At 39.2% G+C, this 6000-nt stretch overlaps 1 protein-coding gene across 2 annotated transcripts in view; it reads left to right on the top strand.

The window, feature by feature from the left end:
- Positions 1 to 1622: 1622 nt before the first annotated feature.
- Positions 1623 to 6000, top strand: part of si:ch211-119o8.6 (uncharacterized protein LOC556659 homolog) — a 33725-nt gene continuing 29347 nt past the window's right edge. For both annotated transcript variants that reach the window (XM_057333337.1, XM_057333336.1), the window contains exon 1: positions 1623 to 2548. The gene's annotated coding sequence lies outside the window, so the exon portion shown is untranslated. The remainder of the gene's footprint in view (positions 2549 to 6000) is intronic.

The following is a 6000-nucleotide window of genomic DNA, read 5'->3' as shown; positions in this document are numbered from 1 at the left end:
ATGTTAAAATGCAAATGAGAAGTCTCTCAGGATCCCTTAGTGTTCGGGACTCTCGGCTGCAGCCCATGTTGCCCATTGGGTTGACGGCATAATACATATAATTTTACAAATGCACACATTCTTGAAAAACGCGTCGGTAGTTGTTAAGAAAATTTCGCAAAGCCATGCTTTCGATAGTCTGTCTGTACTGCTTGTATTTTGAAATTCCCTCTTCTCCCCTGTCGTAAAATCATGTATACGCTGACGTATTCGGAACTAGGACCGTATGCAATGCCATGCATGAGGGAACATCACGTTTATATGTATAATTCATGAATGACACGTGGTTACGCTAATGATGACGGCACGACTACATGTTTAATCAATTTTATGCAAACCTTTCCGTTTTCTGGCTTTCCATTGGCTAAAACCAATACGTCTGTAGACGAAATTACGTCTTTAGGCGCAATAACGCGTCCACGCGTTATATCGTGTGTACACGTTACGCCTAAAGACATTTTTGATCAAACGGCCTTCCATAGTTTCACACGTTTTGGCCCTTCTGGCCTTCCATAGTCAGTACACGATCCGAGATGCCTGCACGATCCGTTCTGCGCATGCGCGTAATTACGTAACAAAAACCGGCAACATCAGTGTAGGGCCTACACACTGGCCCTGTCCCAAATGGCGCACTCCGGTCTTGTAGACCTCCTCCGAGTCCACTTGGTGACGTCAGGAAGTGCAGACCTACAGGGCACTAGGCACGAGTCCACAAAGGTACATGGGAGTGCATTTTGGACAGACTTGAGGTCATCACACCGGAAAGAGCAAGTGGTGCTTTCTAATCACTCTCGCGGTACTTTGTTGTCATTCGCTGAATAGGTCGGCGCAGCGCCCCGTGAAGTCGACCACTTGTTGTCCCATTGTAGTTATTTGGGACTGCAGCTGCCGGTTTTTATTGTTCTGTATTTCATATGTTGATATGCCACCCGAGCATTATGCAATAGATACTTATGTTTGTAATGCATTCATTTGTCATGACGTAAATGCAACTGCTTATGTATATTTATTTATTTGTATACAATATTCTTCTGTATACACTTCTTAATATGCATATATGTTGTTGTTGTTATTTAATATTTCTCTATAATACAGAAGCTGTGTTGTTCAGCTTTACAGAGACAACTACATATAAATCTACAACAAAATATGGCTTATTACCTTAAGTAAGAAAATGCACTGCATTCAAAGTTTTTATTCTTGAATAGCTGGCTTAATAGAAAATAAATAAGCAATAATGTGAATAAGTAACCAATTAATAAATTAATTTAGAATTTTATCAAAACATACATTTAAAAATGTATTTGTCATGTTTACGTAAATGTCTGACATCCACGACACTCCTCCCATCCGTTCTGTGATTGGGCGTTCGCAAGGATTCCTGGGTAGGGGACTTCAGTAGAGTCTAAATCAATGCGGGCTTCGCCGAAGACCACATCGAGGGCACAAAGGAGGCGCTCGCGAGCAGACTTCTGAGCGCTAAAAAGACAAATGGGACAACCTACGGACTAGTAGACTTGGCGAGAACGAGCAATTTAAGTCCACGAGACCGCAGTCCACATGAAGTGCGCCATTTGGGACAGGGCCACTATTGGTATCGCGCATGCGATGAAACACTTCACGGCCAGGCGGCACAACTGGCGACATATTTTTGTAGGCTACATTGTGTTTTTCATTTAACAGTTCACGGCGGGTGTGTTTTGATGTTTTTAAATGTAGCTTACGCTATGCATTACGATGTGTTTACGTGGTTGCCAATCCAAAATAATAAAGGAGTTGTTACATGAACATACACGATTTTGGTTACATAAAGTCTGAGTCTTTCTGTCACTGCAAACCTTCAGTTTCCTCCATACTCGTCCCGGCGTGTTCACGTGGGAAAGTGACGTCAATGCATACCCTCTATTGGGTTTTAATGGCAGCAAGTTGCTGCCAGTGGCTGCCACTTCCTGCTGCCAGCAGCTTTTTTGCTCAACCCCCTCTCTGATTTATATCCAGAACGTGATGCTTGATGGGATACACTTAGCCCTGAATACCACACTATTGCTCGGAAGCGATATTCAAGATAGTGTGGGTTTAGTGTGCGTTAAGGGCACTGCACTTTGGCGTTTTTAAGACATTGGACAGACTTGCGAACTTACTTCCTGTCGCGTGCACGCGCTCTTAAGTGGGGAACGTATTTGGACGTAGCCTGTCCCTGGCACACACTAGCACGCCCGCTTCTGGCTCGATAGTTGAAAGGAGGCTTTTGCCTTTGAGGATTTTCTGTATCAATATGGCTTACACCTTACCTTCTCCCGTCAAAGACTGTTACCTTTGCACTTCTTCTTTAAAAGACTCTGTTGTTTTAAAATGTTGCCACAGTTTGTGTAAAAACTGCCTACAAAACTACTGGGAGCTCAACAAGTCTCTGGAGTGTCCCGTCTGCCTGAGAGAGATGCACTGTTCTGTGCGTCTGCAGCAGTCGAGCGTTTCTCGCTTTGCCACAGAAAGTACATTTTCTGAAAAGGTAAGTGTCCTGCCTATAAGAAAATCGGTGTTTTAAATAAATTATGAATTAGAAGCTATTAGAACTGCTGTAATTGAAAATAGGCTTAAATTAGATTTGTTAAACAGAAAAGCGGGGTGGGGATGCAATGAATTTGAATACTTCCTATTGTTTTTCCATTCCTGATATTACCAGAATATTAATCATTTTATTGAACAAGTTGAATTGTAGTAGTAGATCCTTTCCAGGTGGAAGATTTTGGTGTTGAATTATTGGAATGGCTGGGAAGTTGAAAAGCCTTGGTTTACAAAACTTATTGTTATAGACCGCTTCAGAGGACGGAATAACGCTGGTCTAGAATGTTTCAGTTTTTACTGGGAAATGATGGAACATAATACAACTAACTGAACATTTTTAGCTAAGTCGAAATGTCAAACATCATCTTGCAAAATCATCTATAGAGGTCTAATCATATTAGCTGCATTAATGTCTTGCTCGAGCATCAGTATATTTCTGGATTACCATGCTGATTCTTGATCTCACTTTGAGTGTCAAAAGTGTGATTGTTTTCTTGGTGTACTTGGAGTAATTGACAAATACATGTGACCATGTGTCCTATGGTGTGACATAGCAAAAATGTCGTAGTAATAATTGATTACATTATTACTATTTATTTTAAAATATAAAATAACAATGAAAATAAATCTCATATGCATGGTCACAATTATACAAATGCTAGGACTAAGTACAACCAACATAACTAGAACTAAATTGAAATGTCAAACAAACATTTAGACTTTAAAGGTGTCATGAACTGGCCTTTTTTATTATTTTATACTGTTGTCTGAGGTCTACTTACGACGTTCACGTGGGTATTTAACATTAAAAAACACCAAATATACAACAAGTAATAGGCTACTTTCTACCCTGGTTTTGAGGCCGGTGTTATGGATCAAATGGGGATCGTGTTAACGGGGACATGCGCGTGCACACATATAATTTTACCTGATTTCTCAGCAGATGTTAGAACATGACAGATTCGCGAATAAACATGCATCCCATTAAATGTAACTGATGTTACATATATTAGATCGATTTGATTATTCGGTTTATGCTCCCGTTTATAGGAAGCAGTTTAAAGCAAGTTTACTATTGTCCTTTCATGGTGGACTACAAACCACGCCCAAGTTAAAATGGGACAGTATGGTAAATTTTAGGGTATAATACCGAAATATTTAATCATTATCATGCATTTAAACATTTAATTAATGTCACACATTTAGTTATAGTCAGCCACAAGCCTCGTGTTTTATGTCACACATTTAGTTATGATATCATACATTGTGCTAGAAGCCTCACAGTCAGACACATGCCTCGTGATTGAGAGCAGGCTGTACACGCATGCTTCCATAGACTGTGCACATTGTCACAAAGCAACATGAATAATAGGTTGAATGTTCGAGTTGCATATACAGAAAGCCTAAGGATACATCATGTGAGTGCTTGTAAAGGCCACGTGACGCACTGATTTTCTTGAAAATTGTAGGAGGCGCTTGCCACGATTCAATCCACGTAAGGAAAGAATGAGATCTAATCGTGGCAAAAGTAAAGAGGATGGACCAGGTAGGCCAGACTAAAATATAATTGTTGCAAATGAGAAGGGGACGGGCTAATACAAAAGATGACATCATGTGAATTCTGATTGGTGAACAATGTGAAAAACAACTTAGGAGTTGGATGTTGGAGTCAGATGTACATTGGTCAGACAACTTCAGATGAACTCTGAATATCTAACTTTGCTTGCTCGAGAAAATAAATATTGAATTCTTGAAACCTAGAACTTGGGCTGTGCACGATTATCCGAAATATATATCACGTGATTTATGCACAGCTTGTGAGTGAAGTACGGTAAAATGCTGCTGCATCCGAAAGCCAGAGGGCGCTCTCGTGCAGAAACTCCAAATACGCACTGAAGAAGAAGACCATAACACACATAGTTCTAGGAAATGCCTAAGGACATGTTTTTATCACTGTTACTCAAGCCTCCTCAGGTATTTTCATGAAAATAAAGTATATTTATAATGATCATGTTTGACGGGTGTTGCTTTTTGTACGTTATAAGAGACTCAAACTCGCACTGCTTTTAGATCGAGCAGCATTTCCTACTGATCCCAGAGACGTGCTTCACGGACAAGCTACGCATAAAAAAATGTATCAATGCCTTGCATTATCACAGCCAGCTCGATTTCAGCATGATTTATTGGTAACCGCGATTAATCGTGCACAGCCCTACCTGGAACCCTTGTCTGCGAGATTTCTTTCTGCACTGGAAGGTCGATTCGCCTCAACAACAGCAGTTTCAGTGTTTATTAAACTTGTCAGGGCATTTAAGAAAAAGTATTTTATTTGCAGCAGTAGTTTACGCGTCTGTGGTGTACTACAGTTTTTTTGATCACGTGAAATATTTGTGTAGTTTCAGATAGACAGTAAAGCACATTAAACGCCATTTACCTCTATGAAACATTGATGTTTTGCTGCTTTTTATTAAAATCTGAAATTTGAACATTCGCGCCACGTTAACCAATCAGAAGCTTGCTCTAGTAGTGACGTGATTATGACGTAGCGAGCGGAGGCAGAAATCCGAAACAACAATGGAGGACAAAATCATCTTCGCTGTATGTGGATACATACAGCTGTACAATACATCTTCTTAATTTTATCGAAACAGGAATAAAAAGGACCATGCTTGGAAGAAAGTGAGTGAGGAGGTCGGACAATCTGGTAAGTTGTAAAAAACGATCTTTACTCAATTTGAGCTATATATATATATATATATATATATATATATATATATAGTATATGTTATATTACTTATCAGAGGTGGACGAAGTACACAACTTCCTTACTTGAGTGAAAGTACAGATACTACTGGTCAAATATTACTCCACTACAAGTAAAAGTTGTAAAGACAGATTCTTACTTGAAGTAAAAGTACAGAAGTACGTGCTTTTAAAAAGTACTCAAGTATTAAAAGTAAATTTCCTTTATGTCAGTTGTGCATTGTTTTATTGTCGTATACCTTATGCCTCTGAAGCAACCTACTGAATACACTGAGTAGCTCACAGTATCAGTTGTATTAAAGGAGTAGTCACTTCAAAATTTGCCCCCATTGACTTTCCATAGTCAGTTTTTATTCCTACTATGGAAAGTCAATGGGGGCAAATGTTTGCAGTGAGCAACTCCTTTAAGAGCTTTATATGTTTATCACATATATGTTTAGTCTAGATATAATCCTGTATGATCATTTAGCCTAATTATCCTCATTAGCCCCCTAGGCCTATATGTATTTATGAGCAGTGTTCTTTTATTTTGTATATTCCCTTTACCAGTTTTAGCAGCAATTTACCAGTAAGTAGTAAGGTTCTTGTAAATAGTAAAGTGTAAGAAGCCATGTGTTTGTTGGATTTATTACC

This window comes from Triplophysa rosa, linkage group LG5 (assembly GCF_024868665.1).
Source record: "Triplophysa rosa linkage group LG5, Trosa_1v2, whole genome shotgun sequence".
Classification (NCBI taxonomy): Eukaryota; Metazoa; Chordata; class Actinopteri; order Cypriniformes; family Nemacheilidae; genus Triplophysa; species Triplophysa rosa.
The sequence above is the reverse complement of the archived record's forward strand: the minus strand, read 5'-3'. Positions and strand labels throughout refer to the sequence as shown.